General features: G+C 44.3%; 1 long non-coding RNA gene across 1 annotated transcript; it reads left to right on the forward strand.

Annotated features, from left to right (window-relative positions):
* The first annotated feature begins 1763 nt into the window (after nucleotides 1-1763).
* Nucleotides 1764-21859, forward strand: LOC148135150 (uncharacterized). Its single transcript, XR_015755569.1, has 3 exons — nucleotides 1764-1879; nucleotides 11757-11866; nucleotides 21732-21859. It is a non-coding gene; the product is annotated as an uncharacterized LOC148135150 (long non-coding RNA).
* The last annotated feature ends 595 nt before the right edge of the window (nucleotides 21860-22454 follow it).

Consider the following 22454-nt stretch of genomic DNA (forward strand, 5'->3'; position numbering starts at 1 on the left):
TGTTGCATTGCGAATACTTGCCGAACTCAACCTACAAGTTTTGTTTGGATCAACAAAACCCACATGGTCACTGGCCACTGCAATTGATTAGCCACTTTTTCAAATGAAATGGAAAAGGTTTCCACATCCTACTCATCAAATTTAGGCAAGGACTGGATATATATATCAGGCTTTTGACTACCATGGTTTTGCTCATCCTCACTCTGTTCTTCACTAAGCTCACCTTCAGCCTTCATCCCCACCCTTTTAAGCTGACTTTCCATCCTAAGTGTCTATCTCTGAAGCACAAACCCTCTGTATTTTTCTTTCTCTCCTGCTAAGGACATTCATTGTTTTTGCTTTCCTCTGCTAAAGCTATTCATTCTCTTTCTTTCTCTTCTGATTTTAGCCGTACCTCAAACTGCTTCATTTACCGTTTAACTCAAGCTGCGTCATTTAAATTGAAGTTTGCTCATCTCTACAGATCCTGATGGAGTTTCCAGCAAATTGGAATGCTAAGATACTGCTGCAATCATCTCATCTTTCCTCACGTTAGGAGTTAGCTTCAACACACGCTTTTCTACTAATGCCCACAACTTGGACTTATGTGCATTTTGTTAAAAACCCCAAGGTCACATCTTCCACCTCCAAAACATCCTTGATTCCTGCAAGAGCCATTGCTGTCTAAAGCTCTGAGTCCCCACCAAATCAACACACGGAATAGGAGACACTAATACTTGCCACTCGCTGGCTAAATCCCGCAAATGGCCTCCATTCTGTTATGGAACAGGCCCGACCCCACAGAACATTTTAAGCAACTAGCCCAGACCGTAACTTTGTTATTTCTTAAAAGTTAGTGTAGAATGGATCTTTCTTGAGTGAATTAGCTGGTCAGACTGCCGAGTTTTAAACAAATAACATTTATTTACCAAATTACCGAATGAAACCCAAGAAACCCAAAATAGAATACCTGAATAACTGATCCTATATAAACCCAACAGGCTATCCAGACTTTAGGATCCTGTTCCAAATACTTGCAACAATCCCAATAAGCAAACCCCTTAGCACCAAGCGTAAAACTGACACAAAGGCTTACAGGTTATAAGGTCAGAAGGGCAGATGGATGGGGAGAGCGTCCAGTTCCAACAGTGACCCTGACTTAAATAACTCCAGAACCGATCAGACTCGTCCAGTTAGAGAGTTGGTCACGTCCTCTTGATTATACAAGTTTCCGATTAAAGACGAGAAAGCCTTCTTGCTGAGGCATTACCTGTTAGATATAAACAAAAGGATCCCAATGAAACTTTCAAAGTTCAGACATATTGGGATCTTGGTTCATTTAGACCGTCTTTAAAAAATTAAAGTCAACATAACCTTGGAAAAGGACCCAGGAGTGGGAGAGAGTCAGCCTCGTCTGTGACCCACCGCCAAAGAGATGATGAGATAGGAAGGTTGAATCCCCTCACAATTATCCCAGTGCCTTTGTTACAAATTCAAACAATTCCCTGTTAATGCAGTGTCTAAGAATGTGATATCACTCAGTATCTCTCCATGTGGTATCCCTCGCTGTGTCAGTCTATTTGCTGCCTCTGTCAGCATTTCTCCCTCTTACAGATGGTCTGAGATCCTGAGTCAACAGAATTCTCCACTCCAGAGAGATGCAGCAGCACGGGCAAGGGATGGAGATTGGGATTTTCGAGATCGCTGCTGGACTCTGTGCAACTCTGCATGTGTTATCCTCATTGCATCAGTCTAATTTCCCATTCTGTCTATTTCTGTCTCATGCAGGTAATCAGGATGTTCCTAACTCCTGTCTCATCCATCACCTCATTAAAGCTGGTTGGTCAGCCAGAGAGGGATGGAGAGGGACATCTGGAGCCTTCAGTAAATCCTGCAGCCGGTAAGATCGCTCACAGTATACAGCACAGGGTGGAAGGAGGAGATGTCTTTATTAAGACCTGGAAGACAGGACTTAGACACAGATCTGGGCAAGGAACAGCAACATTCTAGGCTTCATTCCCACCATCTTGTGAGGGTCCTGCTTTCACCTCTGCTGTACTGGTCCTCGATGCGACAGCACAGGGGATCGCAGGCATCAATCCTGGCCCATTCTGTGTTCGTGATCACTGTAATATCCTCCAGTCCCGATAATCCTACCTCTGTCTGGAATCTCCTCTAGTCCACACCATTCTCTCTGTCTCTGTCAGGTTCTCCAATCCCTAACACCCTAATTCCTAAACTTCTGCAGTAGATACTAAATTCCTTCATCCTGGTAAACCCTGACAGTCCTGTCTATCCCTGTAAGATCCTCCCACCAATGCCACCCTCCATGTCAATGTATTTGTCTTTAACCTCTCCATCGGTCCCTATCTATGTAATCTTCTCCAGCTCCTACAACCCTTCCTTTGCTGTGAAAAATTTGTAATCTCCTTATCCTTCTCCAATTCTTTGATCTTTATCTTGTTAAATTTCACCCTCATTCCCGACACCATACCCCTCGCGACCACAGGAACCTCCTTCAGTTTGTGCAACCCTCCCCATCTGTATAACTGTCTCCATCCCAGCACACTGGCATTCTCCATTGCCTTCCGATCTCTGTAACCTTCAGAACCGAGAAGCCTTGTTATAACTGTAAACGTTTCAGTCACTACAATCTTCCATATGTCTGTTAGTATTCACAATACACTTCTCCCGGAAACACACCCCGTCTGTGCCTCTCCGACTGTCTGCCTCTCCCTACATCCATCCCTATCCCTATCTCCAGAATCTAATCCAGCTCCCTCTATCTCTGTAAATTCCTCCAATCCCCAAACCCCTTTGTCCCACTGACATTCTTGACCAGATGTAACTCTGTTTAACTCGAACAGCCTCGAGTCCCTGGAAGCCTCCCTGTCTCTGTAACCTCTACCAATCTGTTTAACCCCCCACTACTGAGGAATGACTCCCTGTATTCGCCATAAGGCAGATGGAATGACAGTGAACAGATATGATGGAACTGTCATCCGGAGATTTAGCTGCAGAATGACCATGACTGGGAGGTGAATACTGAAGGGTTGTTGGGATAGAGTTATAGAGTGCAGCATGGTAACCAACCCTTCGGTCCAATCCATTCATGCTGAGCAGATATCCCAACCCAATCTAGTCCCAATAGGCAGACTAGGCAAAAAGCCAACAACTTGTGAAGGAAGGATGAGGTTAATGTATTAATGAGACAGTCATGTGGATCTGAATATCAAAAGTGGAGCTGAGAATAAGCAAGCAGCAGCAACCATTAGCAGGAATTCTTTTGTAAGCACCAGACAGTGATGGGAATGTCAATATGGTTACAGTCAGGACTGTATGTACTAATGGCAAGGGCAGTACAGTAACTGTGTGTGACATGGTCTCCATGCCGACTGATACAGCAATGAGTATCAGTGCTGTAACGGATAGAATCCTGGATTGTATGTGAGGTGGTTTTCTATAACATCATCATATTTGTAGATCAAATGCTGTGTACTAATAAATATCCAATAATTCCATTATAAAGGAGTTTTGTGAGCAGAGACCCATAATATTATGCAAGATATAATGAATTTGTGCTCAGATCATGAGATGTAGGAGGGGAATGAAGCCATTTGGCCCATTGACTATGCTCTGTCCTTCAATTAGATCATGGTTGATCTGATACTGTTCAACTCTACTTTCCTGCCTTTTCCACAAAACCCTTGTTTCCCTGATTCATTAACATCTGCAGGAGGTTACAGAACAGTTGGAGAGATAGACAGAAATGGCAAATTGAGTTCAATCTGGACAAGCGTGAGATGATGTCAAATTCAATAAGAACGTTAGCATACTGAGGGATATTGATATACAGAAGGATCTTGGTGCAAGTCGGTAACTCCCAGAAAATGGCAACAGAAGTATTTCAGATGGGAAAGAAAGCAAATGGAGCACTGGCCTTCATCAGTCACAATGTTGGGTATAGTGGTTTCCATCTGATGCTGTGATTCTATAAGACGTTTGTTTGGCCACATTTGGAGTATTGTGTGCAGTTCTCACCTCCACACAATAGGGAGGATGGGGAGGCTTTGGAAGGGGTGCAAAAGGGATTTATCAGCACGTTACCTGTGTTTTAGGGTTTTTAAGGGTGTGTTAGGTTTAAGAGGAAATTAAACAAAGTTGGATAGTTTCGTGAGAGTATCAGAGGCTGACAGGTGACCAAGTATAGGGATATAACGTTAGGACAGGGATAAATAATGTAGATAGTCAGTATCTCTTTTCCAATGTGTAAGTTTCAAATACTGGAGTGCATAGGTTTAAGGTGAGAAAGAGGAAGTTTAAACGAGATGTGTGAAGCAAGTTTTTTTTTACGTGGAGTGGATGTTACTGATTGAGATCGTAGAAGCAGAAATGTGAGTAAAGTTTTGAAGTGGGATTTAGACAGAAACATGAACAGGCAGAGAATAGAGGGATATGGACCATGTGCAGGCAGATGGTATGAGTTAGAATAGTATCTTGGACAGCATAGACGTGGTGGGCCGAAGGGCCTGTTGCTGTGCTCTACTGTTCTATTTTCTAACTTCCCAGCATCTGCCTGATCAGACCCCCTCAGAATTTTGGATGTTTCATTCCATTTCTCTCTCATTATCTAAACTTCAATGGGTTCAACCTCAACCTACTCCACCTCTTCTCATTAGAAAGTTCCTCCATTCCCAGGATCAGCCGAGTGAACCTTCTCTGACCTGTCTCCAATTCAAAAATATCTTTCCTGCGGGCACTCACACTGTTCATGATATTCGAGGTGGGTCTGACTTGTACCTTGCATAGTTTTAGCTAGACCTGCCTAATTTTAGACTCCATTCCCTCTGTAATAAATGTCAGCATTTTATTTGCCATCTCTATTACCTGCTGACCCTGTGAGCTACCTTTTTCAGATTGATAAACAAGATCTCCCACAACCCTTTCTGCTGTCAGTCTGAAACCAAATAGTGTTAGCCTGACAGTAAATCGGGAGCATACTGACATTGTTAGAAAGGATATTTCAATACACAATAACTGGCCACTTAGAAAGCCAATTGATTAAAAGAGAATTTGTTTTTGAGCCTGTTGCATTTAATTTGTTGGTGTGAATATAAGTGGCAGAATTGTAATGGTGTAGGAGGGTGTGGTGGTACGGGGGATATGGTGTATTTGAATTATCAGAAGCCTTTACGCAAGTTTCAATAAGGGCTAAAGAGTCACTTGGTAGAGAATAGGCCCCCTTAAAGATAAATAAGGTCACCCATGTGTGGAACCAGAGGAGATGAGTCAGATATTAGACAAAATAGTGTTGTCAGAATTTACTGTGGCGAAAGACATGGAAGCTCGGGAACGTGGGGAAATAAATAGTGATGTCTTGGAAAGAATCCTCAACAGAGAAGAGAAAGTGCTGGAATCTTAAAACAAATCAAGGTAGATCAATCCTCAGCAGCTCATTAGATCTGTGCTAGAATATTGTGAGAAGCGAGGGAAGAGATTGCAGTGTTTCTAACAGAAATATTTATATTATCAACAGACACAGTGAGGTGTTGGAAGACTGGAGGGCGGCTAATGCTGTTCCATCACTTAAGGGCTGCAGGGAAAAGCCAGGAAATTACAGCTCAGTGACCCCAGTGATAGGGAAGTTGTTGGAGGAGATTCTGTGAGAAAGGTGCTCCTTAAATTTACAAAGGCAAGGGCTGATTCGAGATGGTCAGCAGGGCTTTGTGAGTGGAAAACTATGTTGCACAAACCGGATTGACTCTTCGAGGAGGTGGCCAAAGATAGATGAAGGCAGAGCAGTCAACGTTGTCCACATGGACTTTAGCATCGAGTCAAGAGGAAGGAGGAAGTTTACTTAAGTTCGAGGAAGCAAGGATCAGACAGGGCTCCAGAGAGTTGCATTGGGTGGCAAGGTGTCTCAGTGGTTAGCACTGCTACCTCATAGCACCATGGACTCCATTTCGATTACAGCCTCAGGCGACTGTCTGTGGGGTGTTTGCACATTCTTCCAGTGTCTGCGTGGTTTTCCTCCAGGTGCTCTGGTTTCCCCCCACAGCCCAAAAATGTGCAGATTATGTGGCTCAGCCATGCTAAATTAACCATAGTGTTCACGGATGTGCAGGTGTGGTGCATTAGTCAGGGCAAATGGAGAGTAATAGGGTGGGGAATGGGGCTGGGTTGGATACTGTTTGGAAGGTTGGTATGGAGGTGTTGGGCAAAATGGCCCATTTCCACACAGTAGGGATTCTCTCAAGATACCAGGAAGGAACCGTGGAATGGACTTAGGGCAACTAGAAGGGAATGTGAAAAAGCATTGTTGGGAAGGATTAAGGAAAACCATAAGGTATTCTCCACTTATGGGAGGAACAAGAGCAAGGCATGAGTGAGGATAAGGCCAATCTGGGGTAGTGGAAGGAACTTGTGCCTGGAGTCACAGGAGGTAGGGGAGGTCCTTAATGAATACTATGTCTCAGTATTCACGGCTGAGAAGGGTCTTGTCGTTTGTGAGGGCCGTGTGAAACAGGCTGATGTACGTGAACAGGTGGATGTTAAGAAGGAGAATGTACTGAGAATTTTGTAAAATATAAGTCACTGAGCCAGACTGGATGTGTCCAAAGTTACTACACGAAGCGAGGGAATGGATTGCTGCACACCTGGGTGATGACCTTTGCACCCTCAATGTCCACTGGAGTCGGACCAGATGATTGGAGGCAGGAAACTATGATTCCCTTGTTCAGGAAAGGGAATAGGGATAATCCTGGGAATTGCACACCTGTCAGTCTTATGTCTGTGGTGTGCAGATTATTGGAGAGGACTCTGAGAGATAGGATTTATTATTCTTTGGGAAACCATAGTTTGATTGGAGATAGTCAGCATGGTTTTGTCAGGGGCAGGTCATGCCTTACAAGTCTTATTGAATCTTTTTAGAATGTGATGAAACACCTTTATGGCTCATTCAGAAAATATGGAGGCATGGGATACAGGGAAACCTGTCTGTCTGGATACGGGATTACTGGCCCACAGAAGACAGAGGGCGATGATAGATAGAAAACCATTCATCCTGGAGCTCAGTGACCAGTGGTTTTCTGCAGGGAGTGGTTACAGGACCTCTGCTCTTTGTGATTTTATGAATAAGTTGAATATGTGAATGGAAGAGTCGGTTCGTAAGTTTCCCAATGACACAAAGGTTGGTGGAGTGGTTGATAGTGTGTGGGGCTGTTGTAGGTTGCAATGGGGCATTGACAAGACGCTGAGAAGTAGCAGATGGAGTTCAATCTGGAAAAGTGTGAAGTCGTTAATTTTAGAAGATTGAATTTGAATGCAGAATTCCTGGTTAATGGTAGGATCCTTGGCAGTGTGGAGGAACAGATCCATAGTTCCCTCAAAGTTGCCACCCAAGCTAATCGGCTTGTTAAGAAGGAATATATTGTATGGGATTTCATTAGTTTGGGGATTGAGTTTTAAAGCCGAGAGGTTATGTTGCAGCTCTATAGAGCCCTGGTTAGACCTCAGTTGGAATATTGTGTTCAGTTCTGGTCCCTTCATTACAGGAAGGATGTGTAAGTTTTAGAGAGGGTAAAGAGGAGATTTACCAGGATGCTGCCTGTACTGGAGAGCATGTCTTATGAAGAAAGGTTGAGGGAGCTAAGGCTTTTCTCGTTGAAGTGAAGAAGGATGAGGGGTGACTTGGCAGAGGTGAACAAGGTGATGAAAGTCATAGATAGAGTGAATAGAGAGATTTTTTTACCTTGACATAAATAGCTATTACAAGGGGTTATAATTTTCCGGTGATTAGCAGATGGTTAAGGGGAGATCTCAGAGGTAGGTTCATTACATATAGAGTGGTGTATGTGGAATGCACTGCCAGCGGTGGCAGTAAAATTAGATGCATTCGGGACATTTAATATACTTCTGGATAGGCACATGGATGATAAAAAAAATGAAGGGAACGGAAGTTCGAGTCATAGAGGTGTACAGCATGGAAACAGACACTTCAGTCCAACCCGTCCAAGCCGACCAGATATCCCAAACCAATCAAATCCCACCTGCCAGCACCTGGTCCATATCCCTCCAAACCTTTCATATTCATATACCTCTTAAATGTTGCAATTGTACCAGCCTTCACCACTTCTTCTGGCAGCTCATTCCATACACGTACCACACACTGTGTGGAAAAAGTTGCCCCTTTGGTCTCTTTTATGTCTTTCCCCTCTTATCCTAAACCTATGGACTTCCCAACCACAGGGAAAATACTTTGTCTATTTACCCTATCCATGCCCTTCATAATTTTGTAAACCTCTGTAAGGTCACCCCTCAGCCTCCGACACTCCAATGAAAAACGCCCCAGCCAGTTCAGCCCCTCCCTATAGCTCAACTCCTCCAACCCTGGCAACATACTTGTAAATCTTTTCTGAACGCTTTCAAGTTTCCCAACATCTTTCCAAAAGTAAGGAGACCAGAATTGCACGCAATATTACAACAGTGGCCTAACCAATGTGCTGTACAGTTGCAGCATGACCTCCCAACTCCTGTACTCAATACTCAGACCAATAAACGAAAGCATACCAAACACCTTCTTCACTATCCTATCTACCTGCGACTCCACTTTCAAGGTGGTATGAACCTGAACCCCAAGGTCGCATGGTTCAGCAACACTCCCTAGGACCTTACCATTAAGTGTGTAAGTCTTGCTAAAATTTACTTTCCCAAAATGCCGCAGCTCGCATTTATCTGAATTAAACTCTATCTGCCACTTTTTTTTAATCTTACGGTCGGATAAAAGATTGGCATTTCATCATGACCGAAGGGTCTTGTTCCGTACTGTTCTGTGTTCTACGTGTCGTATGGAAAGCTGGGTAATAAGCTCAGATCAGTGTAAAAGGTTATGACGTTCAGGAGGAGGTAGTCAACTGGACAGAAAATTGGGCTAGATGGTAGGAGACTGAGGGTGATGGGAGACATATTGTCTTTCTGACTGGCGACATGTGACCAGCAGTGGGGTGGGTCCCCTGTTGTTTGTTATTTGGATAAATGGTTTGGATGGGAATATTGTTAAGTAAGTTAAGTTTTTTGGGTGACACTGAAATTGGTGGTAAACTGGACAGTGATGAAGGTTATCTATGATACAACAGGATGAACAGTACTGCTGGGATAGTGGGCTGAAGAATAGCTGATGGAGTTTAATTAGATAAAGGTGAAGTGTTCCATTTTGGTGAAACAAACCAGGGTGGGACTTGTACAGTTAATGTTAGAGCCCTGGGTCGTGTTGTCAGTAAGTGACCCAGTGACCCAGGTAAACAGTTCTTTAAAAGTGGTGTCACAGACAGGCTGGTGAAGAAGGCGTTTGGGATGGTTTCCTTCACTGGGCAGAGCATTAAGAGTAGGAGTTGGGACGACATATTGTATCTGTACAAGACATTGGTGAGGCCACCATAAAAGCATTGTTGATCAGTGGGAAGAACTCATCTGGTTCACTGACCTCCTTTTGTGTAGAAAATCTGACATTCTAACCTGGCCTGGCTAATATGTGACTCCAGACCCATTGCAGTATGACTGACTCTGAGCTGTCCTCTGTGTAATTAGCAGTGACACCCACATCTCATGAATGAATAAATAAAAATACATGTATCCCTCCCTATCTCTGCAAACACCTCCGGCTGCAGCAATCCGTACTAGCTTTGTAACACCGTTCAGATCCTGTCCACTCTCTGTAACACTCTCACCACCTCCAGCACCTTCACCTCTCCCTGTTCCTTTTGTGACATTAAACCCTTACACTGATTCCCCTTCCCACTGCCCAACTCCTGCGAGCAGACCCTTTGCAATCCCTTTAACACTTACTCCAAAAACATTTTCTCGCTTCAGGATTTTAAGTACTTTTTGGTGATCTTCTAAGCCTCATAATCTAATATGATCCATTTTGTCCTGAGTGAGGGGCCGGAGGGAATTTCTTGCTGAGATTTTCTGTTTCGATGGAATGTTCTTTTGTTGAGTGATTTACTCTTCCTTCAAACTGTTCATTTACAGGCCCATATTTCAGTCTGTTTCGCCTCTTTACCTTGGTCAGGTCTCATCTCAAACCCGTGTAATTGGCTGTTTTTGTTTCTAGTTGTAGCTTGTCCTTTCTGTGGTTCACTTTAAAACTTTATATTTCTTTAAACTGCACTTTATCACCATTTCCCTGAGGATCTCTCCAGGTGACATTACTCATCCACTAAGTTTCATCACACATCGGTCACTCTGAGATAGCTATGTCCCTAGCCAGTTGCACAATTTGTTATTCAAAAAAAAACCGACAAAAACTTTTTCTGAACTCCTCTTCCAATATCACTATTGTCAGTGTGACTGTCCCAGATTATGGAAATATTGAAGTTTTCCAAAATTATCACAATGCCTTTGTTAAAAAATTCCAGTGAGTTCCTGTGTAATGCAGTGATGAGCAATGGAATGCAGTTCGCTGGCCTAAAACGGTTCTGCTGCTTGTGTCCTTGGAAAGTAGTAGCCAGAATTTACATTCAGACTGACTCTACTTCATGATCTGAGGCCAAATGATTTCTCTGTAATGCCTTTGTTATCCATTATTGTTAGCGTTGCCCATTTTGCCTGAGTTTGCACAAGGTGGTGAACCATTGAATATTTATGCCCACCTTTTGTTCGCCCTGTACGCATGTCTCTCTGGTGTCTAAATCCCTTTTATCTCTGTGTCACAAATGAATCTACCTTATTGAAGAGACATTATCCATTCCAAAAAAAACATAATTTACTATTTTCCATAATTTCCTGTCACAGCCCTATTCCCTGATGTACATTCCCTGGTGTAGTTAAACTCTGTCCCATCCTGTTCCTTTCTGCTTGTCTTCAGTCATATTCCCACGCTGCTCCCACACTTCACCTTTTCTCTTTGCATTTGGAAAGCTCGTTTCACCTGAACCCTGTCCCAGCATCCTCTGTGTCAGTTTAAAGCCCTGTCCCATAAACCTACCGACATGATTGGCCAGGACACTGGTTCCAGTACAGTTCCAGTGGGACCATCCTAATGGACTATTTATTAAATCGGGTATGGGATGTGGGTGCCTCTGGCTGACCAGCCTTTCTTTTCCAGCCCTAGCTGCCTTCGAGCTAAGTAACTTGCTCGGCCATTTCAGAGGGTAATTGAGAGGCAAACACTTTGCTGTGAGTACATCGTGTAGACCACGTGAGGAGATGTCCTTATCTAAAGGACAAGTATTTGGTTTTTTTGCACATCAGCAATGGTTTCGTATTTATTTATGGATTGTTAATTACTATTTTTAAAATTATTAATTTCAAACTCCACCATTTCTGATGGTGGGATTCAAACCCTCTTCCCCTGAACATTAGCTGAGGTTTTGGATACATGTTCTAGCAATAATACCACTTGGCCATGACTTCACCTGCTCACTGGTTGCTCATCCCTGAGCACTGATACTAGAGCATCATGAAGCTAAACCCATTCTTCCAACATGACTGTGTGATCCTGAAGTCTTGCAGCACTCTGGTGATATCACTCAGTCTCTGTCCATGTGGTATCCCTCACTGTGTGGGTCGAATTGCTGCCTCTGTCAGCGCCTCCCGCTCTTCCAGTTACTCCAGATCCTGAGCCAACAGAATTCTCCACTCCAGAGAAATGCAACAGCACAACCCAGGGATGGAGTGGGACTTTCCAGATAGCTGTGGGGTTCATTTCCATTCTCCATGTGTAACCCTCACTGCATCAGTCTAATTTTCTATTCTGTCTATCTCTCTGTCTCCTGTAGGTATTTAGGAAGTTCTGGGGGTCTCGTCCAACACCTCATTGAAGATGATTGGTCAGCCCGAGAGGCAAACGGAAGGGCGATGTGGAGTCTTCAATAAATCCTGCAGTGAGGTAAGATCACTCACAGTGCACAGAGCAGGGAGTAATGAGAGGGCTCCAAACATCGCTAACAGGACATGACATAGATACAGTGCTGGAGGGGGAGCGCAGTACAGTACAGACACACCCCAGACTCAATCACCACCTCTACTTTATTTTATGTTGCACTGAGACAGCATGGGGAGTGCATAGTTATCAATCCAGGCCTGTGCTGTCTTAGTGAGCATCAGGACAACAGAGGGGCAAGCAGGCCTCTGACGAGAGGTTGGGAATGCTGCCTGGGATCTTTCTGTTCTGTGTCCTCCCTCCATCACTGTGCTAAGACTCACTACTCTGCAACTCTGTGCCTATGGCATGGCTTGTGCAACAGTGTCTTCAGTAATTTTTAACTCCTATAACAGTTCCTGTCCCTGTAACTACCTCCCTTCCCGATAGTCCTCCACATATTTGAAATGTACTGCATTCCAGACTACCCTCCTTATCGCTATAAATTGCTTCAGCGTCTACAACATGCTTTATTTCGGTACTGTAATCCTCTTTAACTGGATACAGAGTGATACAGCACAGAAACAGAACCTGTGGTACAACTCATCAATGCTCTCCATGTTTCCTATAATGAATGAGTCTCATTTGCCTGCGTTTGGCCCTTAGCTCTTCAAACCTTCTCCCCTCCATGTACCTGCCCAAATGTCTTTTCCATGCTGTAATTGTTCTTGTTTCTCCCATGTTCCCCTGGCAGTCTGTTCTGTCTGTGCACCATCCTCTGTGGATAATGTTGCCCCTCAGCTCCCTCTTTAAATCTTTGCTCTCTCACGTCCCGTTTGTACTCTCGAGTTTTGGACTCCCTTACCCTTCGCTATTCACCATTCTTAGGCCCAATCCTTGTGGCACTCCACTGGAAACAGACCTCCAGTCTGATAAGCAAACCTCCAACACCACCCTCTGTCTTCTACCTTTGAGCCAGTTCTGTATCCAAATAGCTAGTTCTCCCTGTATTCCATGAGATAGAATCTTGTTAATCAGTCTCCCATGGGGAACCTTGTCGAATGCCTTACTGAAGTCCATATAGATCACATCTACCGGTCAGCCCTCTTCAATCCTCTTTGATACTTCTTCCAGTCTTCCGACACCTCAACTGTGACTATCGATGATACAAATATCTCAGCAAGAGGCCCAGCAATCACTTCTCTAACTTCCCACAGAGTTCGAGGGTACACCTGATCAGGTCCTGGGAATTTATCCACCTTTATGCATTTCAAGACATCCAGCACCTGCTCCTCTGTAATATGGACATTTTGCAAGGTTTCACCATCTATTTCCCTACATTCTATATCTTCCATATCATTTTCCCCAGCAAAAACTGATGCAAAATATTTGTTTACTATCTCTGTCTTTTCAACTTTGTAATTGTAACCACGTCCACCATTCCTCAGGAAGATCATTCCACAACCAAAACACCCCATGTCTTTTTTTTAACATCTCTCTCTTCTAACCTTAAAAATGTGGTCCCTCCTCTTGAGACTCCCCCATCCTACGGAAAAGGCAACTACCATTCAATCGATCTATATCTCATTTTTTAAAATAAACTTTTATAACATCACATCTCAAACTCCAGGCTCCAGTGAAAAAAGACTCAGCCTATCCAGCTATTTTTCAGAACTCAAGCCAATCATGTCCAACAATGTCCTGGTAAATCTCTGCTGAACATCCTGCAGCTTTATAATATCCTCCCTATAACTGGGCGACCAGAACTGGACAGAGTATTGCAGAAGAGGCCTCAAAAATGTCTGCACAATCTCAGCATGACGTCCCAAATCCTCCACTCAATGGACTGAGCAATAGTCAGGCGTGCGAAGCACTGGCTTATCCATCCTGTGATGCAAGCTTCACGATTTATGTACCTGAACCCGGAGGTCCCTCTGCACTAAAACACTAACCGAGGCCCGAACATTAATTGTATAAGCTCTACCCTTGTTTGTTTTACCAAGTGCACTACCTCGCATTTATTCAGATTGAATACCATCTACAGTTTTTCAGCCCATTCACCCATTTCATCAAGATCGCTTTGTAATCTCAAAAACCCTCCTTCACTGCCCACTATACTACCCTCCAGTCTGTCCAGCACATCACACATGGCTATCAATGGTACAAATCGCTTTGCTCGCTGCTCCACAATTTCTTCCCTACCATCCCACAATGTCCTGTGATACACTTAATCAGGTCCTGGGGCTTTCCATTCCTGTAAAATCTCCAGCACCACCTCTTCTATAACATGCACTCTTTTTAGAGATGGGCAGCATGGAAACAGACCCTTTGGTCCAACTCATCAATGCTGACCAGAAGATCTAAATAAATCCATCCCATTTACCAGCATTTGGCCCATGTACCTCTAAACCCTTATTATTCATATACCCATCCAGATACATTTTAAATGTTGTCATAGTATCAGTATCTGCTACTTTCTCTCTCAGCTCATTCCATACATACATCAGCGTGTGCATAAAAGAGCTGTCCCTTCAGTGCCATTTAAACCTTTCCCCTTCAACCTTAAACCTATGTCCTCTAGATTTAGACTCTCCAACTCTTGGGAAAAGACCTTGACTGTTTACCCAATCCATACCCCTCATGTTTATATAAACCTCTGTCAGATCACCACTCAGTCTCCGATGCTCCAGGGAAAATAACCCCAGCTTATTCAGCAACAATCCTGGCAACATCTTGTTAATCTTTTCTGAACATTTTCAACTTTCACAACATCCTTCCTATAGCGGGGATACTGGAATTGCAGAGAACTCCAAATGTGGTCTAACGTATTACTCTTGTTCCCTGAGTTCCCCAGTCTTTGTCCACAATAAGTTCTGGAGTAAAAAATGTGTTTAAGGTCTTAGCCATATCCTGCGGTTCCACACACCAATAGTCTCCTTGATCTTTAAGGGACACTATTTTGTCTCGAGTTACTCTTTTACTCTTAATATATTTATACAATCACTTTTGGATTCTCCTTATCATTCTCTGCTGAGACTATTTCATGTACCCTTTCTGCATTCCTGATTTCTACCCAAAGTATATTCCTGAAGTCCCTGTGATCCTTAGGGATTCCCTTGATCCAGCGGGCTATACCTGACATGAGCCCCCTTTTCCTTGACCAGATCCTCAAGAGACAGCCAATGTTTTCTAGTGCTGTCAGCATTGGCCTGCACATAAACAGGAACATGCTGGTGGTGATCGCTCAATTTATCTCAGTTTTAAAATATTCTCACTTGCCAGACTTCCCTTTCCCTGCAAATAGACTCCCAATCACCTTTTGAGAGTTCCTGGCTAATATTATCAAGATTAGTCTGGCCCCATTTTATAACTTGAACCTGTGGACCAGCCCTGTCCTTTTCCATGGCTATTTTCAAACTAATAGACTTGAGTCACTTTGGCAAAATGCTTTCCCACTCACACCTCAGTCCCTTTTCCTACCTTGTTTCCCAAGGGGAGGTCAGGTTTTGCCCCTTTCTCTTTTCAGGCCATTTACATATTGATTGGGAGTTTTCTGGAACACAATTACCAAATTCCTCCCTTGCAAACACTGAACACTGGCAGTCCCAGTCTAGGTTTGGAAAGTTTAAAAACCCCAACCATAACAGCCCTATTAATATGATTGATATTTGAGATCTCCTGATATGTTTGTTCCTCAGTCTGCCACGGAGTATTCGTGGTCAGTAGGACAATCGTGTCAGAGTGATGACCCATTCTTATTTCTCAGTTCCACTAACATAGCGTCACTGGGTGATCCTACAGGAATATCCTCTCTAGGTACTGATGAAATGATTCATGCAATGAAAACCCCACCACCACACGTCCTCTCTTGCCTCCCCTTCGATCCTTCCTGTAGCATCTCCACCTTGAAACACTATCACCCACCCTGTCAATGTGAGCTCCTCCTGTATCTCCATCCATTTACCCATCTCCATAACCTTCTCCAGCTCTTACCCCTATCTGTTTAAACATCACTCTCCACTCGAACCTCCCCTACCGCAGGAACTTCCTCCTGTTTGTGCAATGCTCTCTTATCTGTGAAACTGTCTCCAACCAAACTTGCTACCCCAATCTCTCAAAAACCAATCCAGATTCCACAGCCTCCATGTTTAAATAACCCCTAGAACCTAAGCCTCCCTATATCTGTAAACATCTTCAGTCACGATAACCCTCCATATCTCTGTTTGTTCCGCCAGATGATGCAAACCTCTTTATCTCTGTAATCTGGTCAGTTCCCTGAAACAGTCACTGTCTGTGTAATCCAGCCCTGTCCTACAAACATCCTTAGCCCTGTAAACTTCTCTATCCCTCCCAACATTCCCAACTCCATGAACCTGTCAGCCCTACAGCTCTCCACATTTCTGTAACCTCCTAGGGGCCTATGGTCCTCCCTCCCTGTCAAACCACCTCCAGTCCCCACGTCCCTCCCACTCTGGGTCCTCTGCTCCAGATCAGACCATTGCTGTCTCTGTAAACACCTGCACTCCTGCCAACTCTTCCCATTTGTGTAACCTTGTTCAGACTCCATACTCTCCAGTTTTCTGCATCCTCTTCATGCATTGCAACTAAAACCACATGTTTATGTAATATCCACCAGTGCTTACACCCTCCCCAGCTCAGGAATCTCTTACAGTCCTAACAAAGCAACTAAACTGTGAAACCTCTCATTTCCCTACAATCCTCCCTCCCTCCCTCCTCAAATGCCTTCATCACCATGAAACCTCACAACTACTGAAGCCTCCCTTTGGTACTGCAACCCTCCTAATGTCTGCAAAATCGTCCTGTCCTGATATCCCTCCCTATCTCTGTAACGGGTGCCACCCTCCAGTGCCCTTCTGGTGAACATGGCAGAGGAGAGAAGATTTGTAGAGTCCAGGCCATGTTACGGAGGTAGAATTCTGGGGATTACAGATTTGGTCTAATGTCTGTGGTGTGCAGATTATTGACGAGGACCCTAAAGACAGGATTTATGACTACTTGGAAAACCATAGTTAAATTAGTGACAGTCAGCATGGGTTTGTGAGGGGTCAAGTCATGCCTCACAAATCTTATTGAATTCTTTGAGGATATGACAGAATACGTTGATGGATCATTCAAAAAAGGATGATTGGGATACAGGGAAATCTGTCTGTCTGGATACAGGATTGGATGGCCCAGAGAAGACAGAGGGTGGCAGTAGATGGACAGTATTGAGCCTGGAGCTCAGTGACCAGTGGTGTTCTGTAACAATCGGCTCTGGGACTCTGCTCTTTGTGATTTTTGTAAATGACTTGGATGTGAATGTTGTAGAGTGGGTTAGTAAGTTTGCCAATCACGTGAAGGTTGGTAGAGTGGTGGGGAATGTGGAGGGCTGTTGTAGGTTGCAATGGGACATTGACAGGACGCAGAGCTGGGCTGGAAGTGGCAGATGGAGTCCAATCTGGAAAAGTGTGAAGTGATTCATTCTGGAAGGTCGAATTTGAATACAGAATACAGGGTGAAAGGCAGAATACTTGGCAGTGCGGAGGAACAGAGAGACCATGGGGTCCGTGTCCATAGATCCCCCAAAATCGCCACGCACGTTGGTAGGGTTGTTAAAAAGGCATATGTTGTGTTGGCTTTCCTTAGAAGGGGATTGATTTTAAGAGCCGTAAGGTTTTACTGCATCTTTATAGGGTCCTGGTGAGACCACACTTGGAATATTGTGTTCAGTTCTGGTCCCCTGTTTACAGAAAGGATGTGCAAGTTTTAGAGAGTGTACACAGGAGATGTACCAGAATGCTGCCTGGAATGGAGGGCAGTTCTTACTAAGAAAGTTTGAGGGAGCTAAGGCTTTTCTCATGGGAGTGAAGAAGGGGGTAAGGTGAACTGGTAGAGGTGAACAAGGTGATGGAGAAAGTGAGGTCTGCAGATGCTGGAGATCAGAGCTGAAAATGTGTTGCTGGAACAGCGCAGCAGGTCAGGCAGCATCCAGGGAACAGGAGAATCGACGTTTCGGGCATAAGCCCTTCTTCAGGAATCCTGAAGAAGGTCTTATGCCCGAAATGTCGATTCTCCTGTTCCGTGAACAAGGTGATGCGGGGCACAGAGTGAGTGAATAGTCAGAGACATTTCCTCCTACGGAATAAATGGCTATTACAAGGCGGCATAATTTTAAGGTGATTGGAGGATGGATAAGAGCATAGAGAATGGTAGGTGGTTGGAATGCACTGCCAATGGTGATAGTAAAATTAGATACTTTCGAAACATTTAATAGACTCTTGGATAGACAGATGGATAATAGTAAAAAGAAGGGTATGTCGGTTAGTTTGATCTTACAGTTGGATAACAGGTTGGCATGAAATCATGGCCGAAGGGTCTTGGGCTGGACTGTTCTGTATTCTATCTTCTGTCTGGTAAACTGGGTAATAAGCTCAGTTCATTGCAAAAAGGATATGGCATTCAGGAGGAACGAGGGAACTGGATACAAAATTGGCCTGATGGAAGGAGACACAGGGTGATGGGATACATGTTGTTTTTCTGACTGGAGGAATGTGACCAGCGGTGTAGTGGGTCCCCTGTTGTTTGTTATTTGGATAAATGGATTGGATGGGAATATTGGTTTCCTGGTAAGTAAGGTTTTTTGGTGACGCTGACATTGGTGGTAAAGTGGACAGTGAAGAAGGTTATCTGTGATACAACAGGATGAACAGTCCTGCTGGGATAGTGAGCTGAAGAATAGCAGACGGAGTTTAATTAAATAAATGTGAGGTGTTCCATTTTGGTGAAACAAACCAGGGTGGGACTTGTACCGTTAATGTTCGGGCCCTGGGTCGTGTTGTCAATCAGTGACCCAGTGACCCAGGTACACAGTTCTTTGAATGTGGTGTCACAGGTAGACAGGCTGGTGAAGCAGGCGTTTGGGGTGGTTACCTTCATTGGGGATGGCATTAAGAGTAAGAGTTGGGATGTCATGTTGTGGCTGTAGAAGACATTGGTGGGGCCACCATTAAAACATTGTTGATCAGTAGGAAGAACTCATCTAGTTCACTAACCTCCTTGAGGGAAGGACATCAAATATTCAAACCTGGTCTGGCCGACATATGACTCCAGACCCACAGCAATATGGCTGACTCTGAGCTACCCTCTGGGTAATTAGCAGAGGCGTCAAAGAACGTTGTTCCAGGCAGTGACACCCACATCCCATGAATGAATAAATAAAAATACCTATGTCCCTCCCTACCTCTGCAAACCCCTCCAGCGGTAGCAATCCGTCCTGGCTTTGTAACACCCTGACCACTCTCTCTGTAACACTCTGACCACCTCCAGCACCTTCACCTCTCCCTGTTCCTATCGTGTCAATGAACCCTGACCGTGGCTCCCCTTCCCACAGCCCTCCTCCTGCGAGCAGACCCATTGCAATGCATTAACATTTACTCCTAAAACACACTCTCATTTCAGGATTTTAAGTACTTTTTGGTGATCTTCTCAGCCTCATGACCTTGTATGATTCCTTTTGTCCTGAGTAAGGGATCAGTGGGAATTTCTTGCTGAGGTTTTTACTGTTTCAATCGAATGACCTTCTGTTGTGATTTACACTGTTCCTTCAAATGTTCTCCACTGTTCGTTTCCAGCCACATATTTCAGTCTGTTTAGCCTGTTTACCTTGGTCAGTTCTCCTCTCAAACTCATGTAATTGGCTATTTTTTGTTTCTAGTTGTAGCTTGTCCTTTCTGTGATTCACTTTAAAACTTTATATTTCTTTAAACTGCTCTTTATCACAATTTCCCGAAGGATCTCTGCAGGTGACATTACTCATTCACTAAGTTTCATTACACGGTCCCTCTGCAATAGTTATGTCCCTTAACAGTTGCACAATGTGGTTTTCAAAGAAACACTGAAAAAAAAATTGTCCGAAATCCTCTTCCAATATCAATGTTGTCCGTGTGATTGTCCCCGATTATACAAGTATTGAAGTTTTGCAAAATTATCACAATGCCCTTTTTAAAAAAATGTCAATGAGTTCCTGTGTAATGAAGTGATGAGCAATTAAAAGCTGTTCGGTTGCTAAAACTGTTCTGTTACTTGTGTCCTTGGCAAGTAGTAGCCAGAATTTACATTCAGACTGAATCTACTTCATGATCTGAGGCCAAATGCTTTCTCTGTAATGCCTTTGTTATCCATTATTGTTAGTGTTGTCCGTTTTGCCTGAGTTTGCACAAGATTGCGAATCACTGAGTATTTTTGTTCATCCTGTATTCATGTCTCCCAGCTGTCTAAATCTCTTTTATCTCTGTGTCACAAATCCATCTTCCTTATTACAGCGACATTGTCCATTCAGAAAAAAACACAACTTACTCTTTCCCACAATTTTCTGTCACAAATCTATTCGCTGATGTACAATTTTAGTTAAACTCTGCCCTATCCTGTTCCGTTCTGTTTGTCTTCAGCCACATTCCCATACTGTTCCACTGCTCCACGTTTTCTCTCTGGATTTAGAAAGCTCCTTTCACCTGAAGCCTGTCCCTGCATCCTCTCTGTCAGTTGAAAGCCCTGTCCATAAGGAGAAAGTGAGGTCTGCAGATGCTGGAGATCAGAGCTGAAAATGTGTTGCTGGAGAAGCGCAGCAGGTCAGGCAGCATCCAGGGAACAGGAGAATCGACGTTTCGGGCATAAGATTCCTGAAGAAGGGCTTATTCCTGAAACATTGATTCTCCTGTTCCCTGGATGCTGCCTGACCTGCTGCGCTTCTCCAGCAACACATTTTCAGCCATGTCCATAAACCTACCGACATAATCGGCCAGGACACTGGTCCCAGCACATTTCCAGTGGGACCATCCTAATGGATTATTTATTAAATCAGGCATGGGATGTGGGTGTCTCTGGCTGACCAGCCTTTCTTGCCCATCCCTAGCTGCCCTTGATCTGAGTTGCTTGCTCGGCCATTTCAGAGGGTCTTTGAGAGGCAAACACTTTGCTGTGGGGATGTCGTGCAGACCACGTGACGATGGGCAGATGTCTTTCTCGAAAGGACAAGTGTTTGGGTTTTTTGTACATCAGCAATGGTCTCATACTTATTTGTGGTTTGTTAATTACTATTTTTAAAATTATTGATTTCAAATTCCACCATTTCAGATGGTGGGATTCCAACCGTCCTCCTTGAACATTAGCTGAGGTTTGGGATACATGCTCTAGCAATAATACCACTCAGCCATCACTTCGCCTGCTCACAGGTTGCTCATTCCTGACCGGTTATACCAGTGCATGATGAAGCGAAACCTGTTCTTCCAACACAATTATGTGATCCTGATATCTTCCAGTACTCTGGTGATATCACTTAGTATTTCGCTCTTTCTCTCTCTCTCTTTCTCTCTCTCTCTCTCTCGCTCTCTCTCTCGCTCTCTCTCTCTCTCTCTCGCGCGCTCTCTCTCTTTCTTTCTCTCTCTCTCACTTACTTTCGCTCTCGCTCTCGCTCTCTCTCGCTCTCTCTCGCTCTCTCTCGCTCTCTCTCGCTCTCTCTCGCTCTCGCTCTCGCTCTCGCTCTCGCTCTCGCTCTCTCTCGCTTGCTCTCTCTCGCTTGCTCTCTCTCGCTCTCTCTTTCTTTCTCTCTCTCTCACTTACTTTCTCTCTCGCTCTCGCTCTCGCTCGCTCTCTCGCTCTCGCTCGCTCTCTCGCTCTCGCTCTCGCTCGCTCTCTCTCTCTCGCTCTCTCTCTCTCGCTCTCTCTCTCGCTCTCTCTCTATTGAAGCTACACCAGATCCTGAGCCAACAGAATTCTCCACTCCAGGGATGGAGACTGGGATTCTCCAAGTCTCTGTGGTGGTACACAGTGCCATTTTTAATCGTCAATGTATCAGTGTAATTTCCCATTCTGTCTATCTCTCTGTCTCCTGTAGGTACTCAGGAAGGTCCTGACTCAGTAGACTTCCCAGCTGCTGGGTGTCTCGTCCATCACCACATTGAAGATGGTTGGTCAGCCAGAGAGACAAAGGGTAGGGAGACCTGGAGCCTTCAATAAATCCTGCAGTGAGGTAAGATCACTCACAGTGCACAGAGCAGAGAGCAATGAGAGCGCTCCAAATATCGGCTAACAGGACATGACACAGATACAGTGCTAGATGGGGAGCACAGTTCACACATACCACACGCTCAATCACTACTCCTGCTGTAAGTTCTGTTGTACTAAGACTCACTAATCTGCAACACTGTATCTATGGCATGGCTTATTCACCAGTGTCTTCAATAATTTGTAACTCCTATAACAGTTCCTATCTCTGTAACCTCCTAGCCCGATTGTCCCTCCACATATTTGAAATGTACTGAATTCCAGACTACCGTCACTATCGCTGTAAATTGCTTCAGTGTCCACAACATTCCTTATCTCGGTAGTCTCCTCCTCCAATAACTGGAGACCGAGCCATGCAGCACGGAAACCTTTCCTTCAACCAAACTAGTCCATGCTGACCAGAGTCCATGAATGAGTCGCGTTTCCCTGCATTTGACCCGTATCCCTTCAAACTTCTCCTCCCCCCAAATTGAACATTTCTCTACCACTTTCCCTGAAAGTTTATTCCATAACTGCACCATCCTCTGTGTGGAAACTTTTCTCCTAAAATCGC

Source organism: Chiloscyllium plagiosum, unplaced genomic scaffold (assembly GCF_037043375.1).
Source record: "Chiloscyllium plagiosum isolate Xiang-an unplaced genomic scaffold, Cpla_swu_hap1 HiC_scaffold_51, whole genome shotgun sequence".
Taxonomy (NCBI): domain Eukaryota; kingdom Metazoa; phylum Chordata; class Chondrichthyes; order Orectolobiformes; family Hemiscylliidae; genus Chiloscyllium; species Chiloscyllium plagiosum.